Source organism: Oryza sativa, chromosome 1 (genome assembly GCF_034140825.1).
Source record: "Oryza sativa Japonica Group chromosome 1, ASM3414082v1".
NCBI classification, from domain to species: Eukaryota; Viridiplantae; Streptophyta; class Magnoliopsida; order Poales; family Poaceae; genus Oryza; species Oryza sativa.
In genome coordinates, this window is record NC_089035.1 from 17,806,975 (window position 1) to 17,826,145 (window position 19,171).

General features: G+C 43.1%; 1 non-coding gene across 1 annotated transcript; it reads left to right on the forward strand.

Annotated features, from left to right (window-relative positions):
• Positions 1-14,689: 14,689 nt before the first annotated feature.
• On the forward strand, positions 14,690-15,843 carry LOC4324543 (uncharacterized). The gene is made up of 2 exons (XR_003242621.2): positions 14,690-14,903; positions 14,971-15,843. It is a non-coding gene; the product is annotated as an uncharacterized protein (transcript).
• The last annotated feature ends 3,328 nt before the right edge of the window (positions 15,844-19,171 follow it).

A 19,171-nucleotide genomic window follows, 5' to 3' on the forward strand; every position in this document is an offset into this window, starting at 1 on the left:
ATAGTCCACAAAATAAATACTCCATGCCATTTATGCCTCTACCTCCAAAATTCTTTAAGAGAGAGAGAGAGAGGCATGGCTATGCAAAAAGAAAGAAAAAAAAAGGTGATCATACAATATGGAGCATGATGATGAAAAAAAGAGAGAAAGAAAAAGAAAAAAAAAGAGATACCATGCACTCTCCCAAATTTCAAATGGAGGATCGGAGGAGGTATACAGAAGGAGTTACTTTTATTTTCCGTTTTCCACCCACAAATTCACCGTACACATACACATGCACATTCTTGACTAGAAAGTATGACTTGTATTTCCGTGGATCCTTTATTTGACTTTCCAATATATGTGATGCAAGTAATGCTCTACTCTTTCCATACCTTGAGCTCTACATAAGCCTTAATAGATGGTAGGAAAAAAAGGCACAATCATATGCCACTGTGAGGAATCATACACTTTGAGTGATCGAGAGAATCAACTGAGGAGCAAAGCAAAGTTATAATTTTGAGTTACATGAAAAAAAACCCCAAGTTGTTCTTCATGAAGAGTTAGGGTGACTTGAGTCAAGATTGTTCCATCTCTTAATTGCTCAGGATTGCATGGTAGACACTACAAAGATCCACAAGTACAGGTATGACTTTGAATAATTTGTTTCATGATTATTAGTAAGGAAGTCATAACTCTATTTTAGAGTCCATAGCCTTCACTCGGGACGAGCAAAGGTTAAGTGTGGGGGTGTTGTTGACGGTCCTTAAATCATAATATTTGACAGTCAATACCTGCATATAGGGAAATAAAACATGGTATCCAACTTAGTGGTAGGTATTATTACTAATCATTTCCACTAGTGTTGGTGAAATATGTGTATGCAGGTAATTTGAGGAGAAAACACATCCGTCATGCAACAAAATGCACCTCCGCGCATTCAGGACGCGTTTACACGGATTGGAGGCCCAATAAATCAATGAAAACTATTTAGGATTGGGCCAAAACGTAGCACAGGTTATTGGGGGCCCATTAAGCAACCTCCCGGCCGAAGGAGAGGCTGGGAGGAGTGTTTTTGGGTTCGGCCGAACCCGTTCTGGCGCTGTTGATCGCCATTTTCCACGTGGACAGCCCTGATTACTTCCTGATGGCGGTTCCGGGGCATTTTGGACATTTCGCATAGGCTGTAACCGTCATACCTGCCTATAAAAGGAGGAGCTCACTCTCATTTCCAACACACAACTTTGACCTGAATTACAAGAGGCTCTATTGTATCTTTTTTTGTATTAGAATAAGGTAGAGAGTGACGAGAAGCTCTGGCGGAGTGCCCGGAAGTTTGGCGCTCATCCGACTTCTACCTCGACGAGTGTAGCTCTTCCTAGGAGAATTCGGGAGGAGTACCGGAGCTGTCGGTACACTCTGCTCCGGGTTCGGAGAACTTCTTCTATAAAGTAAGCATTCATGTTCCTTTGTTATATTATTTAATTATTTAGTCTGAGTAAGATAGATTTCCATATTTGCGGGTTCATTGTTTAGTATTCATACTAAGTGCTCTAGTACTAGGACTCTGGATAAAGAAGGAAGTTCCTGTACAAGTATTAGAGTAGTAATTAATAACTTAGATGTGGTGTCTAGGTTAGAGATTACCTTTATTTGTTGTGTATCCCATGGATTTGTCAGAGGTAGGCGGCAGGTGGTGACAGCCCTGAATTCCGTCACAGTAATCCTCCACGTTCGGATACATCATAGAGCTATAGCCGGAACCATGCTGGCAGACCAGCAGGGGTTAGTACCCGAAGCAACAGATAGGGAATTACCTTGCTTAGCGTAGATAATAAATACACATAGAAAGTCCTCTCTAGCCTGCCTACCTATAGTTGTTGTCCTTGGATCGTCTTAGCCTTAGGTAGATTTCACATGTTCCCTGAGTTCGATATCCTTTTGGGGTCACCCGAAGGTGAAGTGCTACAGCGGTATTCTGTGCGCTTGCGGATTTATCTGATTCTATGTCTAGCATATGATGTTTATCTATCTTACTTTATTGCTGTTGTATATTTGATATGACATGGTAGGATAGATTCCCTCAGAAAATTTTAGTGTAATTTATGCTCTTCCGATAATTGCACCTATTATGGTTGTGATCATAAGTGATGGGTTTGCCATAGTAGAGTGTCACTTTTTATCATGATAAAATATGATAGATGTCGGACATCTATATGCGGAGATTATTGGTTTACTTGACAAGGTTATCAAAACGGTTTTGGACCTTGGGGCATAGGTTGGGTTGGACATGGAAATGTCACACCAACAGCACAAGAGTCACATATGATGTGATTAGCAAGGTGTTGCTTACCTATTTTGATAGTTGTCTAGCTATGATGCCAAAGCTCACTAGACACTAAAAAAATGAGGATCTTGACTCATTATGATGTTAGAGGGAATTTTGTTTCACAATACATAGTGGGAGTATCTTTTGTTAAATTGTTAAATGATGTTAGAGTGGTACTTTTTTTTTGCAATTTTTTCGATTTTTTGTGTTGGATCAAAATGTTTCAACGTTAATTTTGATGGTATTATATATATATATATATATATATATATATATATATATATATATATATATATATATATATATATATATATATATATATATATATATATATATATATATATATATATATATATATATATATATATATATATATATATATAGTGTAGATCATGGCAGCTCCTGCACTATCTAATTCCCTATCTGTTGGAGTATCTTTTTCGCAATACATAGTGGGAGTATCTTTTTTTAAATTGTTTAATGAAAGGTTAAATGTAAACAAGGTGCTGATTTTGCATACATATATTTCTATTGTAGATCATGGCAGCTCCTGTACCATCCAATTTTAACTTGCGGTCTATTCTTGAGAAAGAGAAGTTGAATGGAACAAACTTTATGGATTGGTATCGCAACCTAAGAATTGTTCTCAGGCAAGAGCACAAATAGTTTGTGCTTGCACAGCCTTTTCCAGCTGACTTGCCCAACAATGCTCCTGCTGCTCAGCGTAGGGAGCATGAAAAGCGATGCAATGATTATTTTGATATAAGCTGTCTCATGCTTGCTACTATATCCCCTGAGCTTCGAAGGCAATATGAGACATTGGATGCTCATACGATAATCACGGGACTACATAACATGTTTGAGGACCAAGCAAGAGCTGAGAGGTTTAATACCTCAAATTCCATGTTTGTGTGCAGGCTTGCAGAAGGTAATCCAGTGAGCCCACATGTGATCAAAAATGATTGGTTACACCGAGAGTCTGGAAAAACTTGGTTTTCCCCTTAGCCGAGAGTTGGCTACTGGTTTGATTCTCCAGTCGCTTCCTCCTAGCTTTGAGCCATTCATCTTGAATTTCAACATGGACAACCTGAATAGGACCTTGGCCGAATTGCATGGGATGCTAAAGACTGCAGATGAAAGCATTAAGAAAAACTCAACCATGTGATGGTTATGCATAAGCGCAAACCCAATAACAAGAAGAGTGGTCAAAAGAGAAAGCTAAACTCTGATGAGATCACGAGTACTAGCAACTCTAAGGTCAAGGTTCAAAAGATAGGGCCCGCTGAGGATGCAGAGTGTTTCTTTTGCAAGGAAACAGGTCATTGGAAGAGAAATTGTAAGAAATACCTTGAGCAGCTAGCAGATCTCGCATTCCAAGGTTTATCAACACCTATCATAGATAGATTATTTTGCCACGAGTTTGATAGCCTAGCTCAACTAACGCAGACAGTATCTACTCATGAAAGCCGATTACAAGATGCGAAGGAAGATCAGTTTTGGAGTTATCAAGACAAGAAATAAGACAATTTTGAAGCATGAGTTTTCATACTCCAAAACTAGGGGGCATGTGTTAACGCCAAAATTTGGTAAGCCCGAAGTCATCATCGGCCTAGAGTCAGTATCGGCTTCAGAGTCTTGGAATCGGCCGATGGGAGTCATTAAATCGCCAACAGTTGTGTTCTTGGTGGAGTCGGATCAATTAAAGGATATTTATCTAGAAGAGTCCGAGTTCAAGGAAGATGCGGCATGGCAAATTATCTATTAATTAGGAATAGTTTGTTAGTTTCCTTTTATCTATAGGAAAGTGTGTTTAGTGTCCAATAAGGACTTTATATTTTCCTTTTATCTTTAGGAAAGTTTCTTTCTTGACCGACAAGAACTAGTATATCCCTATGGGTATAAATATGAACACCCGAGGTCATTGTAAAAAATCTCTCGATCAATACAACTACTCTCGGCGCCTCGCTACCCTCTTTCCTGAGGTTTTTACTTATCATCCGGCGGAATTTGGCACCTGACGCGGGGCTGCATCGGTTTAGTTCGATCTCCGGCGAAGGGGTAAGTCCTACGTTCCGCCGGCCCTGGTGAATCTATTGGCTACGTTGGTGTTGTTCAAGCCTTCAAGGCTGCATCGCTTCGATCTCTTGGATCGCTCTGGTTTGGTTGGTATATTTGCCTACCTGATATCTCAATTCTATCTCTAATTGCATTGTGTTTAGAGACGCATCGGTTTAGTTGGAACTATCTCGGTTAGGTCCGATCTTCTGTCTTAGCTGATATATCTCTACAATCACAATGTTGTTCTTAATAGATTTGTTATATCCATCACATTAGACAGATCTATAGGCTCATCGAGTATTAGATTATCATATACAATCTTATGCTGCATCAGTTAGGTTCGACCTACTAGATTGTTATTGATAATATAAATCTTGTTAAGCCGATAGGTTCATGCTAATGTTTTATCAGGATGCTAGCCGATAAGTTATCTGGACGTTGCATCGGCTTATAAGGATTGCATATACATATGAGTTGGATTTAGCCGATGACAACAAAGGTTTTACTGTTTATCTAATCGTTTGGATTTTATGACATCGGACCTTCAGCCGATGTATACTTTAACCTTCGGATCAGTGCTTGTTCTATTATGTCATATTGTTAGTCGATTGGTTTATACTGGATTATATTGTTTAATTACATCATCATCAGCCAATTGCCTTTATAGTCTACATTGGACATATAGCCGATTGCTTAAACCCTATCGCTATCGGTTAGTATCGGCTATCGGCATCGGCTATCGGCTGGAATTACTCCAACGGCTTGTCAGCGGATCGGCTGTTTGATCTACTGTTTGCATATCTTGTCAGTTGCACGGTCAAACTGACTGGCACGCCCGCATCTCATCAACCTTTGGACCTGCACTGGAGCTAAGCAGATCTCCCAGACTAGTGTGTGTTTTTCGCATCAACACTTATACATTGTGAATCTTGATGGATGTTCAGTCTATAACATTAATGCGAAAAGACAACGTCCTAATGATTTGAATCCCACTTTTATTTGGCATTGTCACTTGAGTCATATAAAAGAGAAACGCATGGAGAAGCTTCATAAAGATGAAGATGGATTTCTATACTCTTTTGATTTTGAATCATTTGAGACATGTGAATCGTGTTTACTTGACAAAACGACAAAGGCACCTTTCACGGATCAAAGTGAAAGGGCAAGTGAACTATTGGCACTAGTACATACTGATGTATGTGGACCAATGAGTCAACTACCAGAGGTGGTTTTGGGTACTTTATTACCTTTACCGATTACTTTAGTAGATATGGTTATGTCTACTTAATGAGGCATAAGTCTGAGTCCTTTGAAAAGTTCAAGGAATTTCATAATGAGGTACAAAATCATTTGGTCAAGACAATCAAGTATCTACGATCTGATCGTGGTGGAGAGTACTTGAGCCTTGAATTTGGCAATCATCTAAAGGAGTGTGGAATTGTTCCACAACTCACTCCGCTAGGAACGCCTCAATGGAATGGGTTGTCTGAACGGAGGAATCGTATGTTGTTGGACATGGTGCGATCAATGATGAGCCAAACTGATCTCCCGCTAAGCTTTTGGGGTTACGCTTTAGAGACAGCTGCGTTCACACTAAACAGGATTCCATCAAAATCAGTGGATAAGACACCATATTAGATATGGACAGGGAAGCGTCCTAGTTTGTCTTTCCTAAAGATTTGGGGCTGTGAGGCCTATGTAAAACGTTTGCAATCGGACAAACTCACACCTAAATCAGATAAATGCCTCTTTGTGGGGTATCCTAAGGAAACGAAAGGATATTATTTTTATAATCGGGAAGAAGGCAAAGTGTTTGTCGCCCGACACGGTGTTTTCTTGGAAAAAGAGTTTATTTCAAGAAAGGATAGTGGGAGCATGTAACGCCCCGATTTTCGTTCGGGTTTTAAATCATTAAATAATGCATTTTCTGGAAATTAAATAAAAGTTAAAGCAATTTAATCAAGTGAAATAATGGGAGAATTAAAATTTTCCCTTAAAAGTCATTGGCCGGGAATATTTTGTAATATTCTTTGTGCCCTAATGTACTCTCCGGAATTTTCCGTGAATTTTCGGAGCTCGAGAAATAGTTTTAAAGTCACGAAGATCATTTAACCAATTAAAATAAAAAGAAAACAAATAAAATCCTCCCTCCTCTCTTTGGGCCCCTTTCGGCCCAATTCCCCTCCCCCCCCTCTCTCCCTCTCGGGCCGGCCTTCTCCCTCGGCCCGCTCGGCTCTCTCTCTCCCTCAAGTCTGCTTTGCCTCCCCAGCCGGCCTCTCCCTCCCTCTCTCTCCGACAGGTGGGACCCGAGGCCCCACCTGTCATCTTCTCCCCCAACCGTCTCCTCCTCTCTCCTTCCCCCCGAGCCGCCGACAGGTGGGCCCCACCTGTCGGGGTCACCCCCAACCTCCAGCCCGGGCCAGCAACTGCCATGGCCGCCCAAGCCGCCCTCGTCGCCGCCCCTCCCCGCGCGCCTCCCGGTTCCCGCGCACGTGCGGGCGCGGTCCACCCCACGTCCTCTCCTTCCTCCACTTTATCCCCCATTTTCCCCCAAAAATCGGCGCCGTTCGAGCCCCACTCGCCCACGTCGCCGGAGCTCCATCCGCCGGCCGTTGCCGCCCGTCCGGCCACGATTTCTCCTCCCCGAGCCTATAAAAATGATCCCCGTGCCACCCTCCCCCTTTTCCCCAATTTTCCCGAACCCGCTGCACTCCCTACCGCTCTCCCCACGTTGCTCCCGCGCTCCGCCGCTTTCCGGCAAGCTCCGGCTGCACGCCGCCGTAGCTGTAGCCGCCGCCGCGCCGCGCCGCTTGCACCGTCAGCTCCGCTGCGTCGTGCCGCACCCCGGCATCCACCCCGTTCTCTCCTTCCACCCCCGCAGCACCATTCCCACCGCGAGGCCGAGCTTCCACCGCCGTTCGCCGCCCCAGCCGCCCGCTACTGCCGCCCTAGGGGCCGCAGCGCCGCGCCGTTTGTGTCGTCGGCATCGCGGTGCCGAGCTCTACCCCGGCCTCCACTCCGTTTGCCCTCTCCAACTCCGAAACGCCGCCGCCACGTGCGTCATCCCTCTTCACCACCTCTCTCCGCCGCCGCCGCCGACTCCAGCCGCGTCGCGCCGCCGCTTCGGTTGACGTCGACTCGCGCCGTTGCCTCCCTCAGCTCCGCAAGGACGAGGAGGACCTCGGCCGCCGCCCCTCTTCGCCGGAAATCTGCCGGAGCTCCTCCTTCCTCGGTCGCCGGTGAGCTCTACCTCTTGTCATCGCCATCGGCCTTCGTTACCAGTCACCCCGCATCGGTCCTCCCCTCCCTAACTCCCTCCTCTCCTTCTGAAGGTCAAGGGCGACCCCGTCCGCCCTCCGTCCTCGCAAGCCGCCATTGGGCAATCGTCGTCGCCGTCCTCTTCCTCCGCGTCGGCCGCCGCTTCCGGTGAGGATCTCTCCTCCCTTCCTTTTTTTTTCCCGTCCCCCTTTCTTGCCGACCGCCGCCTCTTGGGGTGCGTCGCCGTCCCCGTGCGCGCCGCTGTCCTCCGGCCGCCCGCCGCCGTTCCACGTCGCCGGCTGCTGCAGCCGGTTGCCGCCTCCCCCTTGCCACCTCCCCCTTGCCGCCGCCGCGCCATGTCTCGGCCGAGCCGGCTTCATGCCGTGCCCGTGCCCCAGCCGCGCCGCCTCGTGGCCGTCCGATCGGCTTTGGGCCGATCCGGGCCGTCGGTTCCCGTGGACCGGCGGTGGACCGCCTCGGTGGTCCCGGTCCACGGTGGACCGGCGCCCTTGTGCCGCTGACCGGTGGGGCCCGCTTGCCGGCGCCGCCCCTCCCCCTTGATGACGTCAGCGAGGTCCATTTCCTTTGTAAAAATAAATAATAATTGCGAAATAAATCGAGTTTAATTATAGAAATTCATTTAAATGGCTCAAAACTTCTAAAATTCATACCTAATTCATTCGAACTCCGAATTGAGCCGTTCAACTTGCAAAATTCATCTAAAATTGAGCTCTACATGTTTGTTTAGTTTTTATGTACTGTTTCCTTGGTTTTTATTAGAGTTTTTCCTCGTTTTGCGTGCCAGCGTGTAGTTTCCGTCGTTTCGGAAGTCCGCGGTCGCGAGGAAAAGAGTTCGGAAGATTGTTTGAAGAAGCAAGGCAAGTCACACATTCCCCTTGAGCATTTTGATCCTAATTTACAAATGTTTTACTGTTTGCAAATAAATATGCATGTTTTGCTAATTACACGGGGTCAGGGTATTACCTATCTGCTCGCTTGTGCCATGTTTACTTGATATCTGTTCTTTGTCAACTTTGGGTAATGAATCGACTAGCTCATGTTACTTATGTGACTTAGCTAGAACTATATGCTTAGCCATGCTTAATTACCACTAGCTCAGTTGATGGGATAATTGCAGTATTAGACCTCCTAGTATCATGACATGACGAGCTGCGTGCTCGAGACATCTGGCCATGCTTCATGGTCGTAATTATCCAACTAAAATGCGACTGAATGGTGGGCTGTGGGTGCATGGTTTTGCTAGTCGCACCCATGGCAATTAAGGACCGGTTCGCGGGATGCCCTGGAAGAACTTATCGTACTTACCACAAGCCAGCGTGGGCAACGGCTGGGCTTGTAGCGTAGCTTTCCTCTAGCGGACGCATCCAGGCAAGGGTGGGCGTGATGGAGTTTGGATGGGCCCTGCGACGGCCTATGCGGCTTCCGGATTCACCTAGGCACGAGAGGGGACTGCCCGCTGCCTTGCGAGGAGTGGGGGTGAAACCTGAGGTGTGGTGTGCTTGGCTAGAGGGGGTTATGCGAAGGGTCATGTCACGGCCTCTTTCCGGTATGTCGTGGTGGCATGTCGGCGCACGGAAACGTGTCGTGGGGCTGTGTCTTGTGGGTACAGTTGTACACCTCTGATCAGAGTAAAACTATTCGAATAGCCGTGCCCGCGGTTATGGGCGGTCGACCAGATTCACCGTGATTAGTCCCACCTTAATAAATCGACCCAATGCAATGTAGTTCAGGTGGGTTGGTTGGGCCTGTTCAACGTGGTATAGCGTTGATCAGTGCAGATTTAATGTTACTTTAATTACTCAACAGTTTTACTGTTTTGCTCAATAAAATGTTTTACAACCGCCTTTATGCAAATAGCCACAAACCGTCCTTGTGTTCCCCTTGCACGTCTGCATCGTTGGTGTGGCTTGCTGAGTACGGTGGTTGTACTCAGCCTTGCTATTATTCCTCCTTTCAGAAGTGTAGTGCTTCTGAGCTGAAGATGGAGTTAGAGGACCAAGGCTCATACCCCAGTTGAGTTTTGCCTGTGGAGTGGAGCTGAAGCCCCGCTAGGATCGCCTTTTCCGCTGCTGCTGCTTTTGTTTCGGTGTGAGGACTAAGTGCCTCTTCTGTAAGTATTTTACGCTTTATTTACGTTTGGAACTGTATATTACTTGTCGGTTTGTGTACCCTGGCTGGTCCTGGACAGGGATTTAATACACAAAATAGTCTGGAAATTTGGGCTAAATTTCTGGGCGCGACAGAGCATGGTGCGACTTGAAGAAATTCAGGAAACACCGGAAAACGCTTCAACGTCCACACAACCACAACAAGGTGAGCAAGATGTTGGTCAACAGGTTGAACAAGTGGTTGTTCAACCAGCTGTGGAAGCACCGGCTTCACGAAGATCCGAAAGGAAACGGCGTACACCTGCAACGTATGCGTTGTTAACTACAAGACAACGTGATATATTGTTGTTAGACAACGATGAACCTACTACCTATGAGGAAGCAATGGTGGGACCAGACTCTGAGAAATGGCTTGGAGCCATGAAATCCGAAATAGAATCCATGCATGTCAATCAAGTTTGCAAATTGGTTGATCCACCTGATGGTGTAAAAGCCATTGAGTGTAAATGGGTCTTTAAGAAAAAGACAGATGTAGATAGAAATGTTCACATCTATAAGGCACGATTGGTGGTGAAAGGTTTCAGACAAATTCAAGGTGTTGATTATGATGAAACTTTCTCGCCAGTCACCATGCTAAAATCTGTTCGGATTGTTTTAGCGATTGATGCCTATTTCGATTATGAGATATGGCAAATGGATGTCAAAACAGCTTTCCTCAATGGAAATCTCTATGAGGATGTGTACATGACACAACCCAAGGGATTTGTTGATCCACAATCAGCTAAAAAGATATGCGAGTTGCAGAAATCCATTTATGGGTTGAAGCAAGTATCTCGGAGCTGGAATATTCGTTTTGACGAAGTAGTCAAGGCATTGGGCTTTGTCAAAAACGAAGAAGAGCCTTGTGTATACAAGAAGATTAGTGGGAGCGCACTGGTGTTTCTAATATTATATGTAGATGACATATTGCTGATTGGGAATGATATTCCTATGCTTGAATCCGTCAAGACATCGTTGAAAAATAGTTTTTCAATGAAGGACTTAGGGGAAGCAGCATATATTCTGGGCATAAGGATCTATAGAGATACATCAAAGAGGCTAATTGGATTAAGCCAGAGTACGTACATTGACAAGGTGTTGAAGAGGTTCAACATGCAAGATTCTAAGAAAGGTTTCTTACCGATGTCACATGGCATTAATCTTGGCAAGAATCAGTGTCCTCAAACAAGATGAGTGTGATTCCATACGCTTCGGCAATTGGATCCATCATATATGCCATGTTATGTACACGTCCAGATGTTTCATATGCACTTAGTGCAACAAGCCGATACCAATCAGCTCTAGGTGAGAGTCACTGGATAGCTATAAAGAATATCCTGAAGTACTTGAGAAGAACTAAGGATATGTTCCTAGTCTATGGAGGACAGGAAGAGCTCGTTGTAAATGGTTACACTGATGCAAGCTTCCAAACCGACCAAAGATGATTTTAGATCGTAATCTGGATTTGTGTTATGCCTGAATGGTGGCGTTGTGAGTTGGAAGAGTTCCAAGCAAGATACAGTCGCTGATTCTACAACATAAGCCGAATACATTGCCTCTTCTGAAGTAGCAAAGGAGGCTGTTTGGATAAAGAAATTTGTTTCTCAATTGGGTGTGATGACTAGTGCTTCCAGCCCTATGGACCTCTATTGCGATAATAGTGGTGCCATTGCGCAAGCCAAGGAGCCTAGATCGCATCAAAAGTCCAAACACATTTTACGGCGGTATCACCTCATACGCGAGATAGTGGGTAGAGGATTTGTGAAGATATGCAAAATACATACAGATTTGAATGTTGCAGATCCGTTGACAAAGCCACTCCCTCAGCCTAAGCATGAGGCACACAATAGGGCAATGGGTATAAGATACGTGCATGATTGACTGTAGTGCAAGTGGGAGACTGTCAGTGATATGCCCTAGAGGCAATCACAGAGATGATTGTATCACATACTATGTTTACATATTTATCCGACATTGTTCCTTGAAATAGATAGCTCATTATTGGTTAATGAATATGTGATTCTTTCATGAGACTCTTTATGTTGTGTGTTGCTATTTCTAAAGGATCCCTGATCAAATATCATATGTGGAACAAATATGTTTAGATGATTAGCACATGTATTAATTGATGATCATATCTCATGGATCATGGTATAGAGATACCAAATTAATAATGTGGACACATGCTGGTGAACATGTTGTTGGATAGACCTAACATGAGACACTGCAAGAGCTATATGTGTTGTGTCATCAGTGATCTCATTTAGTGTTGATGTTGAATCCTTAGACCTGATATTATCATGGTTCCCAACATGTGTAGTAGCTTACTTAGGGACTGCTAAACGCTACTCTGTAATGGGTAGTTATAAAAGTAGTTTTCGGGTATGCTATGAAACATGTAGTGGGATATGAATAATCAAGATAGGATTTGCCCCTCCTATGAAGAGATATCTCTAGGCCCCTCGATATTGTAGATTATGAAAGTGCATGGCCATGCCAAAGGTGATTGAGGAGTCAATCACAAGTTATATGTTCTATCACAGGTTCGAGTGAATGATTGAGCTATTACAGGATGGCACATATCTAGCCCTGAGCTTAATCGATATCATGAGACAAAGGGGTTCATACAAGTATACACTAGAGGTTCAGCCGATATGATCTTTATGTATGCCCGGTGGGTCAATACGTTCTGCTAGGGGCCGCTGTTGACGCGTGGACTGAAAAGGTATTTTCGGGTTACAGCCGAGTGTACATGAACCTACAGGGTCGCACGCTTAATGGGCCGGAATAAGGGGATTGGATGGAGATCCAATATGAGCTTAATTCAGATAGGGATCCGAACAGGAGTCTTACGGGCCTTGGAGGCCCGAGTGATGGATCCTATATATTCGTGAAGGGTGTGACCGGCGGAGATATTGCATCACGTGAGAAACCCTAGCCACCACTCCCCTCCCCGAGCAAAACCCTAGTCACACGCGGGTGCTAGCACATCTGCACGTGGCGTTCCGTCCCTGTACGTGTGGATACCGGTAGAGGTGCCACTGGTTTGCGGTGCTGATCGGCGTGGGAGTACAGCGAGGAGAACGCACGAGGAGGAGAAGGTCGAGCCGGTGCGATCGACTACTTCCTCTACATCGACACACGCTACTTCGCGAGAGTTCCTTCGACTTCTTAGCGCTTTCTCTCGCTGCGCAGCGTGTCAAGTGGTAATGATCTATGATCTAATACTTGCATGGTTCCTGGTTTACGCGATAGAAAATTTTGATTTATGCTATCGTAGCCTACGCGTATCCCAACACTCATCGCCATCGGATCAGGCGACCTTGAGTTCGTGCCATCAGACCTGGCCACTGCGATGGCGGTGAGCGGCTAGGCCGACCAGTTGACGACGACGGCGGCAGGTTTTCGACGATGACGATGGCGGTGAGGCACAGCTCCTCGCAGGCAAAGGAGAGACGAGAATGGAAGAGGAGAGGAGCGTTCGCCTCGTCACTTTCTCCCCGTCCGCATCGAAGTCCGCTCTCGGCGACGATAGCGACGCGAGGGGGGAGAAGGAGGTGGAGGCGCTCGGAGACGGCAACAGCGGCGGCATAGGTGAAGGCGGAGGTGGCGGCGACGGCGGAGGCGCGAGGCGATGCGGACGACGATGGCAACGGCGCGAAGCGGAGGCGGCGGCGCGAGGGGAAAGCGGAGGCGGCGAGAGAGGGAGAGGGCGAGACGAGGGAGGAGGGGATGCGGGTGGAGGCGGCTAGGGTTTTGCGTAGTGGGTGCCGTTTTGCGAAAAAAACCCCTCAGCTTCCACATTTTAGAGCGCAAGCCTAATTTGCGGTTTTCCTCTCCTTCACATAGAATATTCGGATTTCAGAAGGGCCTAAACGTAAAGTGCTAGCTCAAAGGGACTATTAGCGACGGACGCCGGGCGAAATACGAGCAAAATGGAGGGCTTTTTCGCAAAAATACCACCCCGCGTCATACTGTAGCGAAATCCTGACGTGGCACCCCTGCTCGCTCGCCCCTTTATATATTCCGATTGCCCACAAGCTCCTTGTGCAATAACTTAGGTAATTTCAAGTCCACCCAGATTATTATAACTCTATTACACAAATATATTGCATTTTATGAGATTCCTAGCAACGCATAATCAAATATCATCAAATTATGGTAGAACTAGAGCTCTCATGTTAACCTTATCATCGACTCTTAAGCTCATGATAAAAGAAAAATTTACTACATAAGACTTTTAAAAAAGGATGTAACAATAATAAAAAGGACACAACTACACCGAGAGTGCTAGCTGGATAATGTTAAAGAGAGACACCCTTCTTTAAAAAAAAAGCTGCTAGTACACTCAATATCTATGTATTTTTTCTTCTTAGAGAAGTTTCTTTTAAATAACTTATCCGATTATACCGTTATGTTCGTTGCAATTAAATCTTTACAACAAGATGTTACATGATTATATTCTGATTATGGGGCACTCATATGGGACACCATGATGCCCGGGCACCATGGTATCAAATGCACAAAATCACTAAAATTTTTCAAAATTTTCAAATTGTGAGTATATACCTAGTTATAATAATTCGATTCATATCTATACTATTAACAAAACAACTCAAATTTAACTTTATTTCACAATCCATAATTACATACATAACTAATTATATATATGGATGCTATATACCTAGAATCAAAATCTAACAAAAACAAGTTAAAATTCAGTTCAAACTTGCTTTGAACTAGTTAATAAAGTAGTTAATGTTAATACCTAAGTAATTGAAAAAGTTTCATACTCATTTGAATTGGGTATATACTAAATTTCAACAATGGTGCCCGGGCACCATGGAGCACCAAACAAATTTAATATATATATATATATATATATCCTATCGCCGGCGAGTTGTGAGGACGATGCGGCGTCAGGCTGAGGTGAGCGCCATTCGTCTTCTCCACGCCGACCTTGTTCCGATCGGCACCTCCTCAACGCCGCCACCTCATCCGTCCATACAGCGCCGCAGCCATCGCCTCCCCGACTCCCGTCGTTGTCCACCCCGTCCCATTCCACGACCGTCGTCCATACCCCCCACCGCTGTGAAATCTGCCGCGCAGAGGTGTGCAGCCATAATCGTTGCCCCTCCCTCCAACCTTTTTCCTTTTTTTTACTATCTGGAGATGCAGGTAGGAGATGGCAGATGCGGTGGCATCCAGGGCTCCCGGTGGTTCGACGACGGAGACAGCCTATTCCCGGCGGCGGCGAGCTCGACGACGAGCAGATCGGGAGGCTTGTCCACCACCTCGAGTGGCCCTCCATGGGTGCCTCCCCTCCCCCATGGATTTGGTGGAAGCCAAGTCCTTTCACGTCGCCTCTGCGCCGGCTGTTGATCCCCTCCACCCGGTTCAGCGGCGGAGACGGCGTGCTGATTCGATGGCTGGATCTGCTTCATGCAGCGGAGGCCCCGCCGCATCCGTCGCACCGTGTCCATCGCGGCCTGGGTATCCCCCTACCCAGCGCTAATATCCTCGGCCCGCGCGACGAATCCGAGAGAGGAAGCGCGACCATGCGTCTTCTCCGTGTGCCATAGGCGCAGGCGCATTATGCAGTGTTGTGACCGCCGACGGCAAGAATGCGCGTCAAGGCGGCCAAGCCGTGTGGCGGGCGGTGGCTGTGTGCCTGCTTGCTGCGTGAGGCTTAGCCAGCTTGCTAACGAGCAGGGATCTGGAGCAAGGGAGCTGTTATTCTTGATTCTTTGATTTACGATTGTTCAATTGAGCAAACGAGCAGGAGTCCAACAATTTTATCTCAAAAATGCATGCTTGCTAACGAGCAGGAATTTAGAGCAAGTGAACTAGTTTCCGACCTTGCTATATTTTTTAGATAAAATTGTTTGACTGTTTGTGAAAATCATAGCTAATGTGCATTTGTTTACTTCAGAGATAAAATTGATGGATCCAGTGTGAAAATCCTAGCTCATGTGCCTTTTTTTTCTCAAATGTCAGTATGGAGATGTAATAGACATACCATTCTGTAAATATATCTTGGCATTTTCCTGATTTCCAGATGTTATCTTGGTTTTGTACTGCATGATTTAATGTTCAGTAATCTATTCTTATATTCAGAAGTTCAGATGAATGGTAAGAAGACATCAGGACCATTATAACAAGCTAGAATAGTCAAGGAATGGATATGATGATGATGTTTTTACCATCTAGACTAGGTGCTACATGTAAAATTGATTTTGTGATCATATGTCCTGGCATTTTCCTGATTTCCAGGTGAGGCTACTGAATCCACAGTGGACCAAGCCGATGAGACGGACTCCGACGCGGATGCAGCTGGCATGGGGATTTGGTGTCGGCCGTGAGTCTCTGGCACCGGGGCTGGTGGTGGTGTTTGGATGTAGTCATCGGTTGTAATTTTCCTTCTTTTAAGATCACCAAGAATATATATATTCTTGTCTTCCATGTGTAATTTCTATTGATCATGTGACAAAACCAACATACAGCTGTCATGTGTAAGTTTCGATGTGTAGTCATTTCCATGTGTAAGTTTCGAAAGCACCTGATAGTAAAAATACTACTATCACCAATAATGCATGGAGCTACTGGAAATGACTAAGAAATAAAGATATTATCACCAGTAACTGATATAATAAAAATATTACTGACAGTATGTGGATCTATATAACTAGGCAATTAAATCATAACTAATAGTAAGTCATACGCATTTTGTCATGTAATAAAATATTTACTGTCTATCTATCAAACTGTATCACCATGTTAAGTAATTTATTTACTCCTAGGTATGCTTTAAAAAATACTGCCTTTATATAAGAAAATAGAAATAAAATGTTCACCAAAAGAATAATATGGGATCGTTAAATATTTACTAAAAGATGAACCTATCCAGTGAGTGTGCACACAAACAATTTGACAAGAAGTAAATATTTTACTATAATAAAAGTTTACTACGAAGCACGAATACTGAGTAATAATTTTACTCATAGGCCAATGGAGGAAGCAGAAGGAAAGAAAAAACGAAAAAAAAAAGTAACAGGTGAACAGAAAAAAGGGACGAACAAAAAAAGATAAGGGGGGCGATGCGGGGCGAAAAAAAAAAGATAAGGGGAGCGATGCGGTTTTTTTCTGGCGGAGGGTGGTGGGTGCGTGGGGGAGCGGGGTGGGGGTTGGGTGGGTGGGTGGGGGTGGGGTGGGGTGGGGTGGGTTTGTGAGGGGAGCATTTTAGGTATTACGCAACCTGGGTGCGGTTTAGCGCTGCTATATATATATATATATATATATATATATATATATATATATATATATATATATATATATATATATATATGTGTGTGTGTGTGTGTGTGTGTGTGTGTGTGTGTGTGTGTGTGTGTGTGTGTGTGTGTGTGTGTGTGTGTGTGTGTGTGTGTGTGTGTGTGTGTGTGTGTGTGTGTGTGTGTGTGTGTGTGTGTGTGTGTGTGTGTGTGTGTGTGTGTGTGTGTGTGTGTGTGTGTGTGTGTGTGTGTATAGTAAATTTGTTTGGTGCTCCATGGTGCCCGGGCACCATGATTGAAATTTACTATATACCCAATTCAAATGAGTATGAAACTTTTTCAAATATTTAGGTATTAACGTTAACTACTTTACTAACTAGTTCAAAGCAAGTTTGAACTGAATTCAAACTTGCTTTTGTTAGATTTTGATTCTAGGTATATAGCATCCAAACATATAATTAGTTAGGTATGTAATAATGGATTGTGAAATAAAGTTAAATTTGAGTTGTTTTGTTGCTAGGTATAGGTATGAATCGAATACTTATAACTAGGTATATACTCACAATTTGAAAATTTTGAAAAATTTGGGCGAATTTGTGTATTTCATACCATGGTGCCCGGGCACCATGGTGCCCCATATGAGTGCCCCATATGTATATATATATATATGTATATATATATGTATATGTATGTGTGTATATATATATGTATATATATATATGTATATATATGTATATGTATATGTATATATATGTATATATGTATATATATATATATATATATGTATATATGTATATATATATATATATATGTATGTGTGTGTATATATATATATATGAATGATACCTATATGGGACTCCATGGTGCTCGGGTTATAAGGTATAAAACACACAAATTCTCTTAAATTTTTAAAAATTTACAAATTGTAAGTAGATATTTAGGTATATGAATTTGATTCATACAAATACTAACAACAAAACAACTCAAACTCAACTTTATTTCACAATTCATTATTACATACCTAACGAATTATATGTTTCGATGTTATATACCTAGAACCAAAATCTAATAAAAAAAACAAGTTTATACTCATTCAAATTGGGTATATACTCAATTTGAATCTTGGAGCCCATACTCCATATAGCACCAGTTAATTTACCTATATATATATATATATATATATGTGTGTGTGTGTAAGTAACTTTTATCATATACATAAATTACTTTTAGATTTAAGCTCTTTAATAACTTATATATTTTAAATCATGTATTATTTTCAAGATCTATTTGTATCATTATACTCTACATAAAATATAAAATATGTGACAATGCAAGATCCATATTGGATATATTCAAATATTTTATTAATTTAAAAGCAATGTATTTAAACAATAGAAGTAACTTAGCTATCCAATAGAAGTAACTTAGCTATGCAATAGAAGTAACTTTCTGTAAGTAATTATATGCAACAGAAGTAACTTAGTTATGCAATAGAAATACTTCCTCTATTTCATAATGTAAGTTATTCTAGCATTGCCTACATTCATATAGATGTTAATGAATCTAGACATAATAGAATGGTTTACATTATAAAACGGAGGGAGTAACTCTCTATAGTAGAAATAATTATATTATGAGTGAGATGAAATAAGAAACTATGTAGAGTAAATTCACAAGTAAAGTGTAGAGAAGATTTATAAAGTCCACAAAATATAGAATTAACTAAAAACAATAATAAAAATAATCAACTTAGAGCATTATGAATGCATAGCCAAATCTAAAAGTAACTTATGACGTATATAATAAAAATAATTTATATAATATAAATATTTTTTCATTGTAATATAATCATATAAGATCTTGTTTAAAGATTTAATTGCAACGAACGTAATAGTGTAATCAGATTGTAGATTGGATAACTAGTTTAACAGAAAATTCTATAAGAAGAAAATAAGATATGCACTATTAGATATACTAATAGCAATCAAAACTCCTAAAGTAATAGCACGTGGATGTCTCTGGTTAAGACTAATTGGAGATCGATAATAAAAAGTACTTTAAATGCACTAACACGGTGAGACCCCTATGAAAAGACTCAACTATGGAAC